We start from the raw sequence: 16,896 nt of genomic DNA, 5'->3' as shown, positions 1-16,896 counted from the left end.
GTACATAAATGAATAAGTTTGAAAATGGAATGCATCAACAGAACGGTGTTGGCAGTATAAAAATACCTACAGCACCTACTATTCCCAGGTGGTCTGCCATCCAAGTACTAACCAGGTCCAGTACTGCTTAGTTTCCAAGATCAGATGAGATTGGGCGTATCCAGTGTGGTGTGGCTGTAGATGAGCTTTTCGCTTTCTGTTAGAACTTTTCTACTTCTAACTACTGGTACATAAATGAATAAGTTTGAAAATGGAATGCATCAACAGAACGGTGTTGGCAGTATACAAATACCTACAGCACCTTCTATTCCCAGGTGGTCTCCCATCCAAGTACTAACCAGGCCCAATACTGCTAAGTTTCCAAGATCAGATGAGATTGGGCGTATCCAGTGTGGTGTGGCTGTAAATGAGCTTTGTGGTTTCTGTTAGAACTTTTCTACTTCTAACTATTGGTAAATAATTGTAAAAGTTTGAAAATAGAATGCATCAACAGAACGGTGTTGGCAGTATAAAATATATCTGCAGCACCTTGTATTCCCAGGTGGTCTCCCATCCAAGTACTAACCAGGTCCAGTACTGCTTAGTTTCCAAGATCAGATGAGATCGGGCGTATCCAGTGTGGTGTGGCTGTAGATGAGCTTTTCCGTTTCTGTTAGAACTTTTCTACTTCTAGCTACTGGTACATAAATGAATAAGTTTGAAAATGGAATGCATCAACAGAACGGTGTTGGCAGTATAAAAACACCTGCAGCACCTTGTATTACCAGGTGGTCTCCAATCCAAGTACTAACCAGGCCCAACACTGATTAGCTTCCTAGATCAGATGAGATTAAGCATATCCGGTGTGGTGGGCTGCTGATGAGCTTTGTGGTTTCTGTTAGAACTTTTCTACTTCTAACTACTGGTACATAAATAAATAAGTTTGAAAATGTAATGCATCAACAGAACGGTGTTGGCAGTATAAAAATACCTACAGCACCTTGTATTCCCATGTGGTATCCCCTCCAAGTACTATCCAGGCCAAACACTGCTTAGCTTCCAAGATCAGATGAGATTGCGTGTATCCAGTGTGGTGTGGCTGTAGTTGAGCTTTGTTGTTTCAGTTTGAACTTTTCTACTTCTAACTACTGGTAAATAAATGAAAGAGTTTGAAAATGGAATGCATCAACAGAACGGTGTTGGCAGTATAAAAATAAATACAGCACCTTGTATTCCCAGGTGGTCTCCCTTCCAAGTACTAACCAGACCCAGCCCTGCTTAGCTTCCAAGATCAGATGAGTTTGGGCGTATCCAGCGTGGTGTGGCTGTAGATGAGCTTTGTGGTTTCTGTTAGAACTTTTCTACTTCTAACTACTGGTACATAAATGATTAGTTTGAAAATGGAATGCATCAACAGAACGGTGTTGGCAGTATAAAAATACCTACAGCACCTTGTATTCCCAGGTGGTCTCCCACCCAAGTACTAACCAGGCCCAACACTACTTACCTTCCAAAGTCAGGTGAGATTGGTCGTATACAGTGTGGTGTGGCTGTAGATGAGCTTTGTGGTTTCTGTTAGAACTTTTCTACTTCTAACTACTGGTACATAAATAAATAAGTTTGAAAATGGAATGCATCAACAGAACGGTGTTGGCAGTATAAAAATACCTACAGCACCTCGTATTCTCCGGTGGTCTCCCATACAAGTACTAACCATGCCCAACACTGCTTAGCTTCCAAGATCAGATGTGATTGGGCGTATCCAGTGTAGTGTGGCTGTAGATGAGCTTTGTGGTTTCTGTTAGAACTTTTCTACTTCTAACTACTGGTACATAAATGAATAAGTTTGAAAATGGAATGCATCAATAGAACGGTGTTGGCAGTATAAAAATACTTACAGCACCTTGTATTCCCAGGTGGTCTCCCACCCAAGTACTAACCAGGCCCAACACTACTTAGCTTCCAAGATCAGATGAGATTGGGCGTATACAGTGTGGTGTGGCTGTAGATGAGCTTTGTGGTTTCTGTTAGAACTTTTCTACTTCTAACTATTGGTACATAAATGAATAAGTTTGAAAATGGAATGCACCAACAGAACGGTGTTGGCAGTATAAAAATACCTACAGCACCTTCTATTCCCAGGTGGTCTCCCATCCAAGTACTAACCAGGTCCAGTACTGCTTAGTTTCCAAGATCAGATGAGATCGGGCGTATCCAGTGTGGTGTTGCTGTAGATGAGCTTTTCCGTTTCTGTTAGAACTTTTCTACTTCTAGCTTCTGGTACATAAATGAATAAGTTTGAAAATGGAATGCATCAACAGAACGGTGTTGGCAGTATAAAAACACCTGCAGCACCTTGTATTACCAGGTGGTCTCCTATCCAAGTACTAACCAGGCCCAACACTGATTAGCTTCCTAGATCAGATGAGATTAAGCATATCCGGTGTGGTGGGCTGCTGATGAGCTTTGTGGTTTCTGTTAGAACTTTTCTACTTCTAACTACTGGTACATAAATAAATAAGTTTGAAAATGTAATGCATCAACAGAACGGTGTTGGCAGTATAAAAATACCTACAGCACCTTGTATTCCCATGTGGTCTCCCATCCAAGTACTAACCAGGCCAAACACTGCTTAGCTTCCAAGATCAGATGAGATTGCGTGTATCCAGTGTGGTGTGGCTGTAGTTGAGCTTTGTTGTTTCAGTTTGAACTTTTCTACTTCTAACTACTGGTAAATAAATGAAAGAGTTTGAAAATGGAATGCATCAACAGAACGGTGTTGGCAGTATAAAAATAAATACAGCACCTTGTATTCCCAGGTGGTCTCCCTTCCAAGTACTAACCAGACCCAGCCCTGCTTAGCTTCCAAGATCAGATGAGTTTGGGCGTATCCAGCGTGGTGTGGCTGTAGATGAGCTTTGTGGTTTCTGTTAGAACTTTTCTACTTCTAACTACTGGTACATAAATGATTAGTTTGAAAATGGAATGCATCAACAGAACGGTGTTGGCAGTATAAAAATACCTACAGCACCTTGTATTCCCAGGTGGTCTCCCACCCAAGTACTAACCAGGCCCAACACTACTTACCTTCCAAAGTCAGGTGAGATTGGTCGTATACAGTGTGGTGTGGCTGTAGATGAGCTTTGTGGTTTCTGTTAGAACTTTTCTACTTCTAACTACTGGTACATAAATAAATAAGTTTGAAAATGGAATGCATCAACAGAACGGTGTTGGCAGTATAAAAATACCTACAGCACCTCGTATTCTCCGGTGGTCTCCCATACAAGTACTAACCATGCCCAACACTGCTTAGCTTCCAAGATCAGATGTGATTGGGCGTATCCAGTGTAGTGTGGCTGTAGATGAGCTTTGTGGTTTCTGTTAGAACTTTTCTACTTCTAACTACTGGTACATAAATGAATAAGTTTGAAAATGGAATGCATCAACAGAACGGTGTTGGCAGTATAAAAATACCTACAGCACCTTCTATTCCCAGGTGGTCTGCCATCCAAGTACTAACCAGGTCCAGTACTGCTTAGTTTCCAAGATCAGATGAGATTGGGCGTATCCAGTGTGGTGTGGCTGTAGATGAGCTTTTCGCTTTCTGTTAGAACTTTTCTACTTCTAACTACTGGTACATAAATGAATAAGTTTGAAAATGGAATGCATCAACAGAACGGTGTTGGCAGTATACAAATACCTACAGCACCTTCTATTCCCAGGTGGTCTCCCATCCAAGTACTAACCAGGCCCAATACTGCTAAGTTTCCAAGATCAGATGAGATTGGGCGTATCCAGTGTGGTGTGGCTGTAAATGAGCTTTGTGGTTTCTGTTAGAACTTTTCTACTTCTAACTATTGGTAAATAATTGTAAAAGTTTGAAAATAGAATGCATCAACAGAACGGTGTTGGCAGTATAAAATATATCTGCAGCACCTTGTATTCCCAGGTGGTCTCCCATCCAAGTACTAACCAGGTCCAGTACTGCTTAGTTTCCAAGATCAGATGAGATCGGGCGTATCCAGTGTGGTGTGGCTGTAGATGATCTTTTCCGTTTCTGTTAGAACTTTTCTACTTCTAGCTACTGGTACATAAATGAATAAGTTTGAAAATGGAATGCATCAACAGAACGGTGTTGGCAGTATAAAAACACCTGCAGCACCTTGTATTACCAGGTGGTCTCCAATCCAAGTACTAACCAGGCCCAACACTGATTAGCTTCCTAGATCAGATGAGATTAAGCATATCCGGTGTGGTGGGCTGCTGATGAGCTTTGTGGTTTCTGTTAGAACTTTTCTACTTCTAACTACTGGTACATAAATAAATAAGTTTGAAAATGTAATGCATCAACAGAACGGTGTTGGCAGTATAAAAATACCTACAGCACCTTGTATTCCCATGTGGTATCCCCTCCAAGTACTAACCAGGCCAAACACTGCTTAGCTTCCAAGATCAGATGAGATTGCGTGTATCCAGTGTGGTGTGGCTGTAGTTGAGCTTTGTTGTTTCAGTTTGAACTTTTCTACTTCTAACTACTGGTAAATAAATGAAAGAGTTTGAAAATGGAATGCATCAACAGAACGGTGTTGGCAGTATAAAAATAAATACAGCACCTTGTATTCCCAGGTGGTCTCCCTTCCAAGTACTAACCAGACCCAGCCCTGCTTAGCTTCCAAGATCAGATGAGTTTGGGCGTATCCAGCGTGGTGTGGCTGTAGATGAGCTTTGTGGTTTCTGTTAGAACTTTTCTACTTCTAACTACTGGTACATAAATGATTAGTTTGAAAATGGAATGCATCAACAGAACGGTGTTGGCAGTATAAAAATACCTACAGCACCTTGTATTCCCAGGTGGTCTCCCACCCAAGTACTAACCAGGCCCAACACTACTTACCTTCCAAAGTCAGGTGAGATTGGTCGTATACAGTGTGGTGTGGCTGTAGATGAGCTTTGTGGTTTCTGTTAGAACTTTTCTACTTCTAACTACTGGTACATAAATAAATAAGTTTGAAAATGGAATGCACCAACAGAACGGTGTTGGCAGTATAAAAATACCTACAGCACCTCGTATTCTCCGGTGGTCTCCCATACAAGTACTAACCATGCCCAACACTGCTTAGCTTCCAAGATATGATGTGATTGGGCGTATCCAGTGTAGTGTGGCTGTAGATGAGCTTTGTGGTTTCTGTTAGAACTTTTCTACTTCTAACTACTGGTACATAAATGAATAAGTTTGAACAAAACGGTGTTGGCAGTATAAAAACACCTACAGCACCTTCTATTCCCAGGTGGTCTCCCATCCAAGTACTAACCAGGCCCAATACTGCTTAGTTTCCAATATCAGATGAGATAGGGCGTATCCAGTGTGGTGAGGCTGTAGATGAGCTTCGTGGTTTCTATTAGATCTTTCCTAATTCTAACTACTGGTACATAAATGAAAAAGTTTGAAAATGGAATGCATCAACAGAACGGTGTTGGCAGTATAAAAATACCTACAGCACCTTGTATTCCCAGGTGGTCTCCCATCCAAGTACTAACCAGGCCCAACACTGCTTAGCTTCCAAGATCAGATGAGATTGGGTGTATCCAGTGTGGTGTGGCTGTAGATTAGCTCTGTTGTTTCTGTTAGAACTTTTCTACTTCTAATTACTGGTAAATAAATGAAAGAGTTTGAAAATGGAATGCATCAACAGAACGGTGTTGGCAGTATAAAAAAACCTACAGCACCTTGTATTCCCAGGTGGTCTCCTATCCAAGTACTAACCAGGCCCAACACTGCTTAGCTTCCAAGATCAGATGAGATTGGGCGTATCTAGTGTGGTGTGGCTGTAGATGAGCTTGGTGGTTTCTGTTAGAACTTATCTACTTCTAACTACTGGTAAATAAATGAATAAGTTTGAAAATGGAATGCATCAACAGAACGGTGTTGGCAGTATACAAATACCTACAGCACCTTCTATTCTCAGGTGGTCACCCATCCAAGTACTAACCAGGCCCAACACTGCTAAGTTTCCAAGATCAGATGAGATTGGGCGTATCCAGTGTGGTGTGGCTGTAAATGAGCTTTGTGGTTTCTGTTAGAACTTTTCTACTTCTAACTATTGGTACATAAATTAATACGTTTGAAAATGGAATGCATCAACAAAACGGTGTTGGCAGTATAAAAATACTTACAGCACCTTGTATTCCCAGGTGGTCTCCCACCCAAGTACTAACCAGGCCCAACACTACTTAGCTTCCAAGATCAGATGAGATTGGGCGTATACAGTGTGGTGTGGCTGTAGATGAGCTTTGTGGTTTCTGTTAGAACTTTTCTACTTCTAACTACTGGTACATAAATGAATAAGTTTGAAAATGGAATGCATCAACAGAACGGTGTTGGCAGTATAAAAATACCTACAGCACCTTCTATTCCCAGGTGGTCTCCCATCCAAGTACTAACCAGGTCCAGTACTGCTTAGTTTCCAAGATCAGATGAGATTGGGCGTATCCACTGTGGTGTGGCTGTAGATGAGCTTTTCGGTTTCTGTTAGAACTTTTCTACTTCTAGCTTCTGGTACATAAATGAATAAGTTTGAAAATGGAATGCATCAACAGAACGGTGTTGGCAGTATAAAAATACCTACAGCACCTTCTATTCCCAGGTGGTCTCCCATCCAAGTACTAACCAGACCCAATACTGCTTAGCTTCCAAGATCAGATGAGTTTGGGCGTATCCAGTGTGGTGTGGCTGTAGATGAGCTTTGTGGTTTCTGTTAGAACTTTTCTACTTCTAACTACTGGTACATAAATGAATAGTATGAAAATGGAATGCATCAACAGAACGGTGTTGGCAGTATAAAAATACCTACAGCACCTTGTATTCCCAGGTGGTCTCCCACCCAAGTACTAACCAGGCCCAACACTACTTAGCTTCCAAGATCAGATGAGATTGGGCGTATACAGTGTGGTGTGGCTGTAGATGAGCTTTGTGGTTTCTGTTAGAACTTTTCTACTTCTAACTACTGGTACATAAATTAATAAGTTTGAAAATGGAATGCATCAACAGAACGGTGTCGGCAGTATAAAAATACCTACAGCACCTCGTATTCCCAGGTGGTTTCCCATCCAAGTACTAAATAGGCCCAACACTGCTTAGCTTCCAAGATCAGATGTGATTGGGCGTATCAAGTGTAGTGTGGCTGTAGATGAGCTTTGTGGTTTCTGTTAGAACTTTTCTACTTCTAACTACTGGTACATAAATGAATAAGTTTGAAAATGGAATGCATCAACAAAACGGTGTTGGCAGTACAAAAACACCTACAGCACCTTGTATTCCCAGGTGGTCTCCCATCCAAGTACTAACCAGGCTCAATACTGCTTAGTTTCCAAGATCAGATGAGATAGGGCGTATCCAGTGTGGTGTGGCTGTAGATGAGCTTTGTGGTTTCTGTTAGAACTTTTCTACTTCTAACTACTGGTACATAAATTAATAAGTTTGAAAATGGAATGCATTAACAGAACGGTGTTGGCAGTATAAAAATACCTACAGCACCTTGTATTCCCAGGTAGTCTCCCACCCAAGTACTAACCAGGCCCAACACTACTTAGCTTCCAAGATCAGATGAGATTGGGCGTATACAGTGTGGTGTGGCTGTAGATGAGCTTTGTGGTTTCTGTTAGAACTTTTCTACTTCTAACTACTGGTACATAAATTAATAAGTTTGAAAATGGAATGCATCAACAGAACGGTGTTGGCAGTATTAAAATACCTACAGCACCTCGTATTCCCAGGTGGTCTCCCATCCAAGTACTAAATAGGCCCAACACTGCTTAGCTTCCAACATCAGATGTGATTGGGCGTATCCAGTGTAGTGTGGCTGTAGATGAGCTTTGTGGTTTCTGTTAGAACTTTTCTACTTCTAACTACTGGTACATAAATGAATAAGTTTGAAAATGGAATGCATCAACAAAACGGTGTTGGCAGTATACAAATACCTACAGCACCTTCTATTCCCAGGTGGTCTCCCATCCAAGTACTAACCAGGCCCAACACTGCTAAGTTTCCAAGATCAGATGAGATTGGGCGTATCCAGTGTGGTGTGGCTGTAAATGAGCTTTGTGGTTTCTGTTAGAACTTTTCTACTTCTAACTATTGGTAAATAATTGTAAAAGTTTGAAAATAGAATGCATCAACAGAACGGTGTTGGCAGTATAAAAATATCTGCAGCACCTTGCATTCCCAGGTGGTCTCCCATCCAAGTACTAACCAGGTCCAGTACTGCTTAGTTTCCAAGATCAGATGAGATCGGGCGTATCCAGTGTGGTGTGGCTGTAGATGAGCTTTTCCGTTTCTGTTAGAACTTTTCTACTTCTAGCTACTGGTACATAAATGAATAAGTTTGAAAATGGAATGCATCAACAGAACGGTGTTGGCAGTATAAAAACACCTGCAGCACCTTGTATTACCAGGTGGTCTCCAATCCAAGTACTAACCAGGCCCAACACTGATTAGCTTCCTAGATCAGATGAGATTAAGCATATCCGGTGTGGTGGGCTGCTGATGAGCTTTGTGGTTTCTGTTAGAACTTTTCTACTTCTAACTACTGGTACATAAATAAATAAGTTTGAAAATGTAATGCATCAACAGAACGGTGTTGGCAGTATAAAAATACCTACAGCACCTTGTATTCCCATGTGGTCTCCCATCCAAGTACTAACCAGGCCAAACACTGCTTAGCTTCCAAGATCAGATGAGATTGCGTGTATCCAGTGTGGTGTGGCTGTAGTTGAGCTTTGTTGTTTCAGTTTGAACTTTTCTACTTCTAACTACTGGTAAATAAATGAAAGAGTTTGAAAATGGAATGCATCAACAGAACGGTGTTGGCAGTATAAAAATAAATACAGCACCTTGTATTCCCAGGTGGTCTCCCTTCCAAGTACTAACCAGACCCAGCCCTGCTTAGCTTCCAAGATCAGATGAGTTTGGGCGTATCCAGCGTGGTGTGGCTGTAGATGAGCTTTGTGGTTTCTGTTAGAACTTTTCTACTTCTAACTACTGGTACATAAATGATTAGTTTGAAAATGGAATGCATCAACAGAACGGTGTTGGCAGTATAAAAATACCTACAGCACCTTGTATTCCCAGGTGGTCTCCCACCCAAGTACTAACCAGGCCCAACACTACTTACCTTCCAAAGTCAGGTGAGATTGGTCGTATACAGTGTGGTGTGGCTGTAGATGAGCTTTGTGGTTTCTGTTAGAACTTTTCTACTTCTAACTACTGGTACATAAATAAATAAGTTTGAAAATGGAATGCATCAACAGAACGGTGTTGGCAGTATAAAAATACCTACAGCACCTCGTATTCTCCGGTGGTCTCCCATACAAGTACTAACCATGCCCAACACTGCTTAGCTTCCAAGATCAGATGTGATTGGGCGTATCCAGTGTAGTGTGGCTGTAGATGAGCTTTGTGGTTTCTGTTAGAACTTTTCTACTTCTAACTACTGGTACATAAATGAATAAGTTTGAAAATGGAATGCATCAATAGAACGGTGTTGGCAGTATAAAAATACTTACAGCACCTTGTATTCCCAGGTGGTCTCCCACCCAAGTACTAACCAGGCCCAACACTACTTAGCTTCCAAGATCAGATGAGATTGGGCGTATACAGTGTGGTGTGGCTGTAGATAAGCTTTGTGGTTTCTGTTAGAACTTTTCTACTTCTAACTATTGGTACATAAATGAATAAGTTTGAAAATGGAATGCACCAACAGAACGGTGTTGGCAGTATAAAAATACCTACAGCACCTTCTATTCCCAGGTGGTCTCCCATCCAAGTACTAACCAGGTCCAGTACTGCTTAGTTTCCAAGATCAGATGAGATCGGGCATATCCAGTGTGGTGTTGCTGTAGATGAGCTTTTCCGTTTCTGTTAGAACTTTTCTACTTCTAGCTTCTGGTACATAAATGAATAAGTTTGAAAATGGAATGCATCAACAGAACGGTGTTGGCAGTATAAAAACACCTGCAGCACCTTGTATTACCAGGTGGTCTCAAATCCAAGTACTAACCAGGCCCAACACTGATTAGCTTCCTAGATCAGATGAGATTAAGCATATCCGGTGTGGTGGGCTGCTGATGAGCTTTGTAGTTTCTGTTAGAACTTTTCTACTTCTAACTACTGGTACATAAATAAATAAGTTTGAAAATGTAATGCATCAACAGAACGGTGTTGGCAGTATAAAAATACCTACAGCACCTTGTATTCCCATGTGGTCTCCCATCCAAGTACTAACCAGGCCAAACACTGCTTAGCTTCCAAGATCAGATGAGATTGCGTGTATCCAGTGTGGTGTGGCTGTAGTTGAGCTTTGTTGTTTCAGTTTGAACTTTTCTACTTCTAACTACTGGTAAATAAATGAAAGAGTTTGAAAATGGAATGCATCAACAGAACGGTGTTGGCAGTATAAAAATAAATACAGCACCTTGTAATCCCAGGTGGTCTCCCTTCCCAAGTACTAACCAGACCCAGCCCTGCTTAGCTTCCAAGATCAGATGAGTTTGGGCGTATCCAGCGTGGTGTGGCTGTAGATGAGCTTTGTGGTTTCTGTTAGAACTTTTCTACTTCTAACTACTGGTACATAAATGATTAGTTTGAAAATGGAATGCATCAACAGAACGGTGTTGGCAGTATAAAAATACCTACAGCACCTTGTATTCCCAGGTGGTCTCCCACCCAAGTACTAACCAGGCCCAACACTACTTACCTTCCAAAGTCAGGTGAGATTGGTCGTATACAGTGTGGTGTGGCTGTAGATGAGCTTTGTGGTTTCTGTTAGAACTTTTCTACTTCTAACTACTGGTACATAAATAAATAAGTTTGAAAATGGAATGCATCAACAGAACGGTGTTGGCAGTATAAAAATACCTACAGCACCTCGTATTCTCCGGTGGTCTCCCATACAAGTACTAACCATGCCCAACACTGCTTAGCTTCCAAGATCAGATGTGATTGGGCGTATCCAGTGTAGTGTGGCTGTAGATGAGCTTTGTGGTTTCTGTTAGAACTTTTCTACTTCTAACTACTGGTACATAAATGAATAAGTTTGAAAATGGAATGCATCAACAGAACGGTGTTGGCAGTATAAAAATACCTACAGCACCTTCTATTCCCAGGTGGTCTGCCATCCAAGTACTAACCAGGTCCAGTACTGCTTAGTTTCCAAGATCAGATGAGATTGGGCGTATCCAGTGTGGTGTGGCTGTAGATGAGCTTTTCGCTTTCTGTTAGAACTTTTCTACTTCTAACTACTGGTACATAAATGAATAAGTTTGAAAATGGAATGCATCAACAGAACGGTGTTGGCAGTATACAAATACCTACAGCACCTTCTATTCCCAGGTGGTCTCCCATCCAAGTACTAACCAGGCCCAATACTGCTAAGTTTCCAAGATCAGATGAGATTGGGCGTATCCAGTGTGGTGTGGCTGTAAATGAGCTTTGTGGTTTCTGTTAGAACTTTTCTACTTCTAACTATTGGTAAATAATTGTAAAAGTTTGAAAATAGAATGCATCAACAGAACGGTGTTGGCAGTATAAAATATATCTGCAGCACCTTGTATTCCCAGGTGGTCTCCCATCCAAGTACTAACCAGGTCCAGTACTGCTTAGTTTCCAAGATCAGATGAGATCGGGCGTATCCAGTGTGGTGTGGCTGTAGATGAGCTTTTCCGTTTCTGTTAGAACTTTTCTACTTCTAGCTACTGGTACATAAATGAATAAGTTTGAAAATGGAATGCATCAACAGAACGATGTTGGCAGTATAAAAACACCTGCAGCACCTTGTATTACCAGGTGGTCTCCAATCCAAGTACTAACCAGGCCCAACACTGATTAGCTTCCTAGATCAGATGAGATTAAGCATATCCGGTGTGGTGGGCTGCTGATGAGCTTTGTGGTTTCTGTTAGAACTTTTCTACTTCTAACTACTGGTACATAAATAAATAAGTTTGAAAATGTAATGCATCAACAGAACGGTGTTGGCAGTATAAAAATACCTACAGCACCTTGTATTCCCATGTGGTATCCCCTCCAAGTACTAACCAGGCCAAACACTGCTTAGCTTCCAAGATCAGATGAGATTGCGTGTATCCAGTGTGGTGTGGCTGTAGTTGAGCTTTGTTGTTTCAGTTTGAACTTTTCTACTTCTAACTACTGGTAAATAAATGAAAGAGTTTGAAAATGGAATGCATCAACAGAACGGTGTTGGCAGTATAAAAATAAATACAGCACCTTGTATTCCCAGGTGGTCTCCCTTCCAAGTACTAACCAGACCCAGCCCTGCTTAGCTTCCAAGATCAGATGAGTTTGGGCGTATCCAGCGTGGTGTGGCTGTAGATGAGCTTTGTGGTTTCTGTTAGAACTTTTCTACTTCTAACTACTGGTACATAAATGATTAGTTTGAAAATGGAATGCATCAACAGAACGGTGTTGGCAGTATAAAAATACCTACAGCACCTTGTATTCCCAGGTGGTCTCCCACCCAAGTACTAACCAGGCCCAACACTACTTACCTTCCAAAGTCAGGTGAGATTGGTCGTATACAGTGTGGTGTGGCTGTAGATGAGCTTTGTGGTTTCTGTTAGAACTTTTCTACTTCTAACTACTGGTACATAAATAAATAAGTTTGAAAATGGAATGCATCAACAGAACGGTGTTGGCAGTATAAAAATACCTACAGCACCTCGTATTCTCCGGTGGTCTCCCATACAAGTACTAACCATGCCCAACACTGCTTAGCTTCCAAGATCAGATGTGATTGGGCGTATCCAGTGTAGTGTGGCTGTAGATGAGCTTTGTGGTTTCTGTTAGAACTTTTCTACTTCTAACTACTGGTACATAAATGAATAAGTTTGAACAAAACGGTGTTGGCAGTATAAAAACACCTACAGCACCTTCTATTCCCAGGTGGTCTCCCATCCAAGTACTAACCAGGCCCAACACTGCTTAGCTTCCAAGATCAGATGAGATTGGGTGTATCCAGTGTGGTGTGGCTGTAGATTAGCTCTGTTGTTTCTGTTAGAACTTTTCTACTTCTAATTACTGGTAAATAAATGAAAGAGTTTGAAAATGGAATGCATCAACAGAACGGTGTTGGCAGTATAAAAAAACCTACAGCACCTTGTATTCCCAGGTGGTCTCCTATCCAAGTACTAACCAGGCCCAACACTGCTTAGCTTCCAAGATCAGATGAGATTGGGCGTATCTAGTGTGGTGTGGCTGTAGATGAGCTTGGTGGTTTCTGTTAGAACTTATCTACTTCTAACTACTGGTAAATAAATGAATAAGTTTGAAAATGGAATGCATCAACAGAACGGTGTTGGCAGTATACAAATACCTACAGCACCTTCTATTCTCAGGTGGTCACCCATCCAAGTACTAACCAGGCCCAACACTGCTAAGTTTCCAAGATCAGATGAGATTGGGCGTATCCAGTGTGGTGTGGCTGTAAATGAGCTTTGTGGTTTCTGTTAGAACTTTTCTACTTCTAACTATTGGTACATAAATTAATACGTTTGAAAATGGAATGCATCAACAAAACGGTGTTGGCAGTATAAAAATACTTACAGCACCTTGTATTCCCAGGTGGTCTCCCACCCAAGTACTAACCAGGCCCAACACTACTTAGCTTCCAAGATCAGATGAGATTGGGCGTATACAGTGTGGTGTGGCTGTAGATGAGCTTTGTGGTTTCTGTTAGAACTTTTCTACTTCTAACTACTGGTACATAAATGAATAAGTTTGAAAATGGAATGCATCAACAGAACGGTGTTGGCAGTATGAAAATACCTACAGCACCTTCTATTCCCAGGTGGTCTCCCATCCAAGTACTAACCAGGTCCAGTACTGCTTAGTTTCCAAGATCAGATGAGATTGGGCGTATCCAGTGTGGTGTGGCTGTAGATGAGCTTTTCGGTTTCTGTTAGAACTTTTCTACTTCTAGCTTCTGGTACATAAATGAATAAGTTTGAAAATGGAATGCATCAACAGAACGGTGTTGGCAGTATAAAAATACCTACAGCACCTTCTATTCCCAGGTGGTCTCCCATCCAAGTACTAACCAGACCCAATACTGCTTAGCTTCCAAGATCAGATGAGTTTGGGCGTATCCAGTGTGGTGTGGCTGTAGATGAGCTTTGTGGTTTCTGTTAGAACTTTTCTACTTCTAACTACTCGTACATAAATGAATAGTATGAAAATGGAATGCATCAACAGAACGGTGTTGGCAGTATAAAAATACCTACAGCACCTTGTATTCCCAGGTGGTCTCCCACCCAAGTACTAACCAGGCCCAACACTACTTAGCTTCCAAGATCAGATGAGATTGGGCGTATACAGTGTGGTGTGGCTGTAGATGAGCTTTGTGGTTTCTGTTAGAACTTTTCTACTTCTAACTACTGGTACATAAATTAATAAGTTTGAAAATGGAATGCATCAACAGAACGGTGTCGGCAGTATAAAAATACCTACAGCACCTCGTATTCCCAGGTGGTTTCCCATCCAAGTACTAAATAGGCCCAACACTGCTTAGCTTCCAAGATCAGATGTGATTGGGCGTATCAAGTGTAGTGTGGCTGTAGATGAGCTTTGTGGTTTCTGTTAGAACTTTTCTACTTCTAACTACTGGTACATAAATGAATAAGTTTGAAAATGGAATGCATCAACAAAACGGTGTTGGCAGTACAAAAACACCTACAGCACCTTGTATTCCCAGGTGGTCTCCCATCCAAGTACTAACCAGGCCCAATACTGCTTAGTTTCCAAGATCAGATGAGATAGGGCGTATCCAGTGTGGTGTGGCTGTAGATGAGCTTTGTGGTTTCTGTTAGAACTTTTCTACTTCTAACTACTGGTACATAAATTAATAAGTTTGAAAATGGAATGCATTAACAGAACGGTGTTGGCAGTATAAAAATACCTACAGCACCTTGTATTCCCAGGTAGTCTCCCACCCAAGTACTAACCAGGCCCAACACTACTTAGCTTCCAAGATCAGATGAGATTGGGCGTATACAGTGTGGTGTGGCTGTAGATGAGCTTTGTGGTTTCTGTTAGAACTTTTCTACTTCTAACTACTGGTACATAAATTAATAAGTTTGAAAATGGAATGCATCAACAGAACGGTGTTGGCAGTATTAAAATACCTACAGCACCTCGTATTCCCAGGTGGTCTCCCATCCAAGTACTAAATAGGCCCAACACTGCTTAGCTTCCAACATCAGATGTGATTGGGCGTATCCAGTGTAGTGTGGCTGTAGATGAGCTTTGTGGTTTCTGTTAGAACTTTTCTACTTCTAACTACTGGTACATAAATGAATAAGTTTGAAAATGGAATGCATCAACAAAACGGTGTTGGCAGTATACAAATACCTACAGCACCTTCTATTCCCAGGTGGTCTCCCATCCAAGTACTAACCAGGCCCAACACTGCTAAGTTTCCAAGATCAGATGAGATTGGGCGTATCCAGTGTGGTGTGGCTGTAAATGAGCTTTGTGGTTTCTGTTAGAACTTTTCTACTTCTAACTATTGGTAAATAATTGTAAAAGTTTGAAAATAGAATGCATCAACAGAACGGTGTTGGCAGTATAAAAATATCTGCAGCACCTTGCATTCCCAGGTGGTCTCCCATCCAAGTACTAACCAGGTCCAGTACTGCTTAGTTTCCAAGATCAGATGAGATCGGGCGTATCCAGTGTGGTGTGGCTGTAGATGAGCTTTTCCGTTTCTGTTAGAACTTTTCTACTTCTAGCTACTGGTACATAAATGAATAAGTTTGAAAATGGAATGCATCAACAGAACGGTGTTGGCAGTATAAAAACACCTGCAGCACCTTGTATTACCAGGTGGTCTCCAATCCAAGTACTAACCAGGCCCAACACTGATTAGCTTCCTAGATCAGATGAGATTAAGCATATCCGTTGTGGTGGGCTGCTGATGAGCTTTGTGGTTTCTGTTAGAACTTTTCTACTTCTAACTACTGGTACATAAATAAATAAGTTTGAAAATGTAATGCATCAACAGAACGGTGTTGGCAGTATAAAAATACCTACAGCACCTTGTATTCCCATGTGGTCTCCCATCCAAGTACTAACCAGGCCAAACACTGCTTAGCTTCCAAGATCAGATGAGATTGCGTGTATCCAGTGTGGTGTGGCTGTATTTGAGCTTTGTTGTTTCAGTTTGAACTTTTCTACTTCTAACTACTGGTAAATAAATGAAAGAGTTTGAAAATGGAATGCATCAACAGAACGGTGTTGGCAGTATAAAAATAAATACAGCACCTTGTATTCCCAGGTGGTCTCCCTTCCAAGTACTAACCAGACCCAGCCCTGCTTAGCTTCCAAGATCAGATGAGTTTGGGCGTATCCAGCGTGGTGTGGCTGTAGATGAGCTTTGTGGTTTCTGTTAGAACTTTTCTACTTCTAACTACTGGTACATAAATGATTAGTTTGAAAATGGAATGCATCAACAGAACGGTGTTGGCAGTATAAAAATACCTACAGCACCTTGTATTCCCAGGTGGTCTCCCACCCAAGTACTAACTAGGCCCAACACTACTTACCTTCCAAAGTCAGGTGAGATTGGTCGTATACAGTGTGGTGTGGCTGTAGATGAGCTTTGTGGTTTCTGTTAGAACTTTTCTACTTCTAACTACTGGTACATAAATAAATAAGTTTGAAAATGGAATGCATCAACAGAACGGTGTTGGCAGTATAAAAATACCTACAGCACCTCGTATTCTCCGGTGGTCTCCCATACAAGTACTAACCATGCCCAACACTGCTTAGCTTCCAAGATCAGATGTGATTGGGCGTATCCAGTGTAGTGTGGCTGTAGATGAGCTTTGTGGTTTCTGTTAGAACTTTTCTAC

The 16,896-nt window shown here is 41.4% G+C and overlaps 12 non-coding genes and 56 pseudogenes across 12 annotated transcripts; all 68 read right to left on the bottom strand.

The window, feature by feature from the left end:
• Positions 1–63: 63 nt before the first annotated feature.
• LOC134961805 (5S ribosomal RNA) lies at positions 64–182 on the bottom strand (annotated as a pseudogene).
• A 107-nt stretch (positions 183–289) lies between these two features.
• LOC134962656 (5S ribosomal RNA) lies at positions 290–408 on the bottom strand (annotated as a pseudogene).
• A 108-nt stretch (positions 409–516) lies between these two features.
• LOC134961594 (5S ribosomal RNA) lies at positions 517–635 on the bottom strand (annotated as a pseudogene).
• A 332-nt stretch (positions 636–967) lies between these two features.
• LOC134961767 (5S ribosomal RNA) lies at positions 968–1,086 on the bottom strand (annotated as a pseudogene).
• Positions 1,087–1,193: 107 nt separating this feature from the next.
• On the bottom strand, positions 1,194–1,312 carry LOC134962102 (5S ribosomal RNA; annotated as a pseudogene).
• A 106-nt stretch (positions 1,313–1,418) lies between these two features.
• Positions 1,419–1,537, bottom strand: LOC134962845 (5S ribosomal RNA; annotated as a pseudogene).
• A 107-nt stretch (positions 1,538–1,644) lies between these two features.
• Positions 1,645–1,763, bottom strand: LOC134961081 (5S ribosomal RNA; annotated as a pseudogene).
• Positions 1,764–1,870: 107 nt separating this feature from the next.
• LOC134959187 (5S ribosomal RNA) lies at positions 1,871–1,989 on the bottom strand. Its single transcript, XR_010187261.1, has one exon. It is a non-coding gene; the product is annotated as a 5S ribosomal RNA (ribosomal RNA).
• A 107-nt stretch (positions 1,990–2,096) lies between these two features.
• Positions 2,097–2,215, bottom strand: LOC134962632 (5S ribosomal RNA; annotated as a pseudogene).
• Positions 2,216–2,547: 332 nt separating this feature from the next.
• On the bottom strand, positions 2,548–2,666 carry LOC134959872 (5S ribosomal RNA; annotated as a pseudogene).
• Positions 2,667–2,773: 107 nt separating this feature from the next.
• Positions 2,774–2,892, bottom strand: LOC134962100 (5S ribosomal RNA; annotated as a pseudogene).
• Positions 2,893–2,998: 106 nt separating this feature from the next.
• On the bottom strand, positions 2,999–3,117 carry LOC134962844 (5S ribosomal RNA; annotated as a pseudogene).
• A 107-nt stretch (positions 3,118–3,224) lies between these two features.
• On the bottom strand, positions 3,225–3,343 carry LOC134961079 (5S ribosomal RNA; annotated as a pseudogene).
• A 107-nt stretch (positions 3,344–3,450) lies between these two features.
• Positions 3,451–3,569, bottom strand: LOC134962780 (5S ribosomal RNA; annotated as a pseudogene).
• A 107-nt stretch (positions 3,570–3,676) lies between these two features.
• On the bottom strand, positions 3,677–3,795 carry LOC134962654 (5S ribosomal RNA; annotated as a pseudogene).
• Positions 3,796–3,903: 108 nt separating this feature from the next.
• LOC134961593 (5S ribosomal RNA) lies at positions 3,904–4,022 on the bottom strand (annotated as a pseudogene).
• Positions 4,023–4,354: 332 nt separating this feature from the next.
• Positions 4,355–4,473, bottom strand: LOC134961575 (5S ribosomal RNA; annotated as a pseudogene).
• A 107-nt stretch (positions 4,474–4,580) lies between these two features.
• LOC134962099 (5S ribosomal RNA) lies at positions 4,581–4,699 on the bottom strand (annotated as a pseudogene).
• A 106-nt stretch (positions 4,700–4,805) lies between these two features.
• Positions 4,806–4,924, bottom strand: LOC134962843 (5S ribosomal RNA; annotated as a pseudogene).
• A 107-nt stretch (positions 4,925–5,031) lies between these two features.
• LOC134963374 (5S ribosomal RNA) lies at positions 5,032–5,150 on the bottom strand (annotated as a pseudogene).
• Positions 5,151–5,242: 92 nt separating this feature from the next.
• LOC134963999 (5S ribosomal RNA) lies at positions 5,243–5,361 on the bottom strand (annotated as a pseudogene).
• A 107-nt stretch (positions 5,362–5,468) lies between these two features.
• Positions 5,469–5,587, bottom strand: LOC134959133 (5S ribosomal RNA). Its single transcript, XR_010187208.1, has one exon. It is a non-coding gene; the product is annotated as a 5S ribosomal RNA (ribosomal RNA).
• Positions 5,588–5,694: 107 nt separating this feature from the next.
• On the bottom strand, positions 5,695–5,813 carry LOC134964625 (5S ribosomal RNA). Its single transcript, XR_010188232.1, has one exon. It is a non-coding gene; the product is annotated as a 5S ribosomal RNA (ribosomal RNA).
• Positions 5,814–5,920: 107 nt separating this feature from the next.
• LOC134961273 (5S ribosomal RNA) lies at positions 5,921–6,039 on the bottom strand (annotated as a pseudogene).
• Positions 6,040–6,146: 107 nt separating this feature from the next.
• Positions 6,147–6,265, bottom strand: LOC134959182 (5S ribosomal RNA). The gene has a single exon (XR_010187257.1). It is a non-coding gene; the product is annotated as a 5S ribosomal RNA (ribosomal RNA).
• Positions 6,266–6,372: 107 nt separating this feature from the next.
• On the bottom strand, positions 6,373–6,491 carry LOC134962918 (5S ribosomal RNA; annotated as a pseudogene).
• Positions 6,492–6,598: 107 nt separating this feature from the next.
• Positions 6,599–6,717, bottom strand: LOC134961039 (5S ribosomal RNA; annotated as a pseudogene).
• A 106-nt stretch (positions 6,718–6,823) lies between these two features.
• LOC134961128 (5S ribosomal RNA) lies at positions 6,824–6,942 on the bottom strand. Its single transcript, XR_010187852.1, has one exon. It is a non-coding gene; the product is annotated as a 5S ribosomal RNA (ribosomal RNA).
• Positions 6,943–7,049: 107 nt separating this feature from the next.
• Positions 7,050–7,168, bottom strand: LOC134960051 (5S ribosomal RNA; annotated as a pseudogene).
• Positions 7,169–7,275: 107 nt separating this feature from the next.
• LOC134962315 (5S ribosomal RNA) lies at positions 7,276–7,394 on the bottom strand (annotated as a pseudogene).
• A 107-nt stretch (positions 7,395–7,501) lies between these two features.
• LOC134959046 (5S ribosomal RNA) lies at positions 7,502–7,620 on the bottom strand. Its single transcript, XR_010187160.1, has one exon. It is a non-coding gene; the product is annotated as a 5S ribosomal RNA (ribosomal RNA).
• Positions 7,621–7,727: 107 nt separating this feature from the next.
• Positions 7,728–7,846, bottom strand: LOC134960470 (5S ribosomal RNA; annotated as a pseudogene).
• A 107-nt stretch (positions 7,847–7,953) lies between these two features.
• LOC134961275 (5S ribosomal RNA) lies at positions 7,954–8,072 on the bottom strand (annotated as a pseudogene).
• Positions 8,073–8,179: 107 nt separating this feature from the next.
• On the bottom strand, positions 8,180–8,298 carry LOC134962133 (5S ribosomal RNA; annotated as a pseudogene).
• Positions 8,299–8,630: 332 nt separating this feature from the next.
• Positions 8,631–8,749, bottom strand: LOC134959870 (5S ribosomal RNA; annotated as a pseudogene).
• Positions 8,750–8,856: 107 nt separating this feature from the next.
• LOC134962098 (5S ribosomal RNA) lies at positions 8,857–8,975 on the bottom strand (annotated as a pseudogene).
• A 106-nt stretch (positions 8,976–9,081) lies between these two features.
• Positions 9,082–9,200, bottom strand: LOC134962842 (5S ribosomal RNA; annotated as a pseudogene).
• Positions 9,201–9,307: 107 nt separating this feature from the next.
• LOC134961077 (5S ribosomal RNA) lies at positions 9,308–9,426 on the bottom strand (annotated as a pseudogene).
• Positions 9,427–9,533: 107 nt separating this feature from the next.
• On the bottom strand, positions 9,534–9,652 carry LOC134959181 (5S ribosomal RNA). Its single transcript, XR_010187256.1, has one exon. It is a non-coding gene; the product is annotated as a 5S ribosomal RNA (ribosomal RNA).
• A 107-nt stretch (positions 9,653–9,759) lies between these two features.
• On the bottom strand, positions 9,760–9,878 carry LOC134961765 (5S ribosomal RNA; annotated as a pseudogene).
• Positions 9,879–10,210: 332 nt separating this feature from the next.
• On the bottom strand, positions 10,211–10,329 carry LOC134959869 (5S ribosomal RNA; annotated as a pseudogene).
• A 107-nt stretch (positions 10,330–10,436) lies between these two features.
• On the bottom strand, positions 10,437–10,556 carry LOC134964880 (5S ribosomal RNA; annotated as a pseudogene).
• A 106-nt stretch (positions 10,557–10,662) lies between these two features.
• On the bottom strand, positions 10,663–10,781 carry LOC134962841 (5S ribosomal RNA; annotated as a pseudogene).
• A 107-nt stretch (positions 10,782–10,888) lies between these two features.
• LOC134961076 (5S ribosomal RNA) lies at positions 10,889–11,007 on the bottom strand (annotated as a pseudogene).
• Positions 11,008–11,114: 107 nt separating this feature from the next.
• LOC134962779 (5S ribosomal RNA) lies at positions 11,115–11,233 on the bottom strand (annotated as a pseudogene).
• A 107-nt stretch (positions 11,234–11,340) lies between these two features.
• Positions 11,341–11,459, bottom strand: LOC134962653 (5S ribosomal RNA; annotated as a pseudogene).
• A 108-nt stretch (positions 11,460–11,567) lies between these two features.
• LOC134961592 (5S ribosomal RNA) lies at positions 11,568–11,686 on the bottom strand (annotated as a pseudogene).
• A 332-nt stretch (positions 11,687–12,018) lies between these two features.
• Positions 12,019–12,137, bottom strand: LOC134961574 (5S ribosomal RNA; annotated as a pseudogene).
• Positions 12,138–12,244: 107 nt separating this feature from the next.
• Positions 12,245–12,363, bottom strand: LOC134962096 (5S ribosomal RNA; annotated as a pseudogene).
• Positions 12,364–12,469: 106 nt separating this feature from the next.
• LOC134962840 (5S ribosomal RNA) lies at positions 12,470–12,588 on the bottom strand (annotated as a pseudogene).
• A 107-nt stretch (positions 12,589–12,695) lies between these two features.
• On the bottom strand, positions 12,696–12,814 carry LOC134961075 (5S ribosomal RNA; annotated as a pseudogene).
• Positions 12,815–12,906: 92 nt separating this feature from the next.
• Positions 12,907–13,025, bottom strand: LOC134960069 (5S ribosomal RNA). Its single transcript, XR_010187694.1, has one exon. It is a non-coding gene; the product is annotated as a 5S ribosomal RNA (ribosomal RNA).
• A 107-nt stretch (positions 13,026–13,132) lies between these two features.
• On the bottom strand, positions 13,133–13,251 carry LOC134964613 (5S ribosomal RNA). Its single transcript, XR_010188231.1, has one exon. It is a non-coding gene; the product is annotated as a 5S ribosomal RNA (ribosomal RNA).
• A 107-nt stretch (positions 13,252–13,358) lies between these two features.
• LOC134961272 (5S ribosomal RNA) lies at positions 13,359–13,477 on the bottom strand (annotated as a pseudogene).
• A 107-nt stretch (positions 13,478–13,584) lies between these two features.
• LOC134959180 (5S ribosomal RNA) lies at positions 13,585–13,703 on the bottom strand. Its single transcript, XR_010187255.1, has one exon. It is a non-coding gene; the product is annotated as a 5S ribosomal RNA (ribosomal RNA).
• A 107-nt stretch (positions 13,704–13,810) lies between these two features.
• LOC134961505 (5S ribosomal RNA) lies at positions 13,811–13,929 on the bottom strand (annotated as a pseudogene).
• A 107-nt stretch (positions 13,930–14,036) lies between these two features.
• On the bottom strand, positions 14,037–14,155 carry LOC134961038 (5S ribosomal RNA; annotated as a pseudogene).
• A 106-nt stretch (positions 14,156–14,261) lies between these two features.
• On the bottom strand, positions 14,262–14,380 carry LOC134961116 (5S ribosomal RNA). The gene has a single exon (XR_010187850.1). It is a non-coding gene; the product is annotated as a 5S ribosomal RNA (ribosomal RNA).
• Positions 14,381–14,487: 107 nt separating this feature from the next.
• LOC134960050 (5S ribosomal RNA) lies at positions 14,488–14,606 on the bottom strand (annotated as a pseudogene).
• Positions 14,607–14,713: 107 nt separating this feature from the next.
• On the bottom strand, positions 14,714–14,832 carry LOC134960739 (5S ribosomal RNA; annotated as a pseudogene).
• Positions 14,833–14,939: 107 nt separating this feature from the next.
• On the bottom strand, positions 14,940–15,058 carry LOC134959034 (5S ribosomal RNA). The gene has a single exon (XR_010187159.1). It is a non-coding gene; the product is annotated as a 5S ribosomal RNA (ribosomal RNA).
• Positions 15,059–15,165: 107 nt separating this feature from the next.
• On the bottom strand, positions 15,166–15,284 carry LOC134960469 (5S ribosomal RNA; annotated as a pseudogene).
• Positions 15,285–15,391: 107 nt separating this feature from the next.
• On the bottom strand, positions 15,392–15,510 carry LOC134961274 (5S ribosomal RNA; annotated as a pseudogene).
• A 107-nt stretch (positions 15,511–15,617) lies between these two features.
• LOC134962132 (5S ribosomal RNA) lies at positions 15,618–15,736 on the bottom strand (annotated as a pseudogene).
• A 332-nt stretch (positions 15,737–16,068) lies between these two features.
• Positions 16,069–16,187, bottom strand: LOC134960765 (5S ribosomal RNA; annotated as a pseudogene).
• Positions 16,188–16,294: 107 nt separating this feature from the next.
• LOC134962095 (5S ribosomal RNA) lies at positions 16,295–16,413 on the bottom strand (annotated as a pseudogene).
• A 106-nt stretch (positions 16,414–16,519) lies between these two features.
• LOC134962923 (5S ribosomal RNA) lies at positions 16,520–16,638 on the bottom strand (annotated as a pseudogene).
• A 107-nt stretch (positions 16,639–16,745) lies between these two features.
• LOC134961074 (5S ribosomal RNA) lies at positions 16,746–16,864 on the bottom strand (annotated as a pseudogene).
• Positions 16,865–16,896: the final 32 nt, after the last annotated feature.

This window comes from Pseudophryne corroboree, chromosome 9 (assembly GCF_028390025.1).
Source record: "Pseudophryne corroboree isolate aPseCor3 chromosome 9, aPseCor3.hap2, whole genome shotgun sequence".
Taxonomy (NCBI): Eukaryota; Metazoa; Chordata; class Amphibia; order Anura; family Myobatrachidae; genus Pseudophryne; species Pseudophryne corroboree.
The sequence above is the reverse complement of the archived record's forward strand: the minus strand, read 5'-3'. Positions and strand labels throughout refer to the sequence as shown.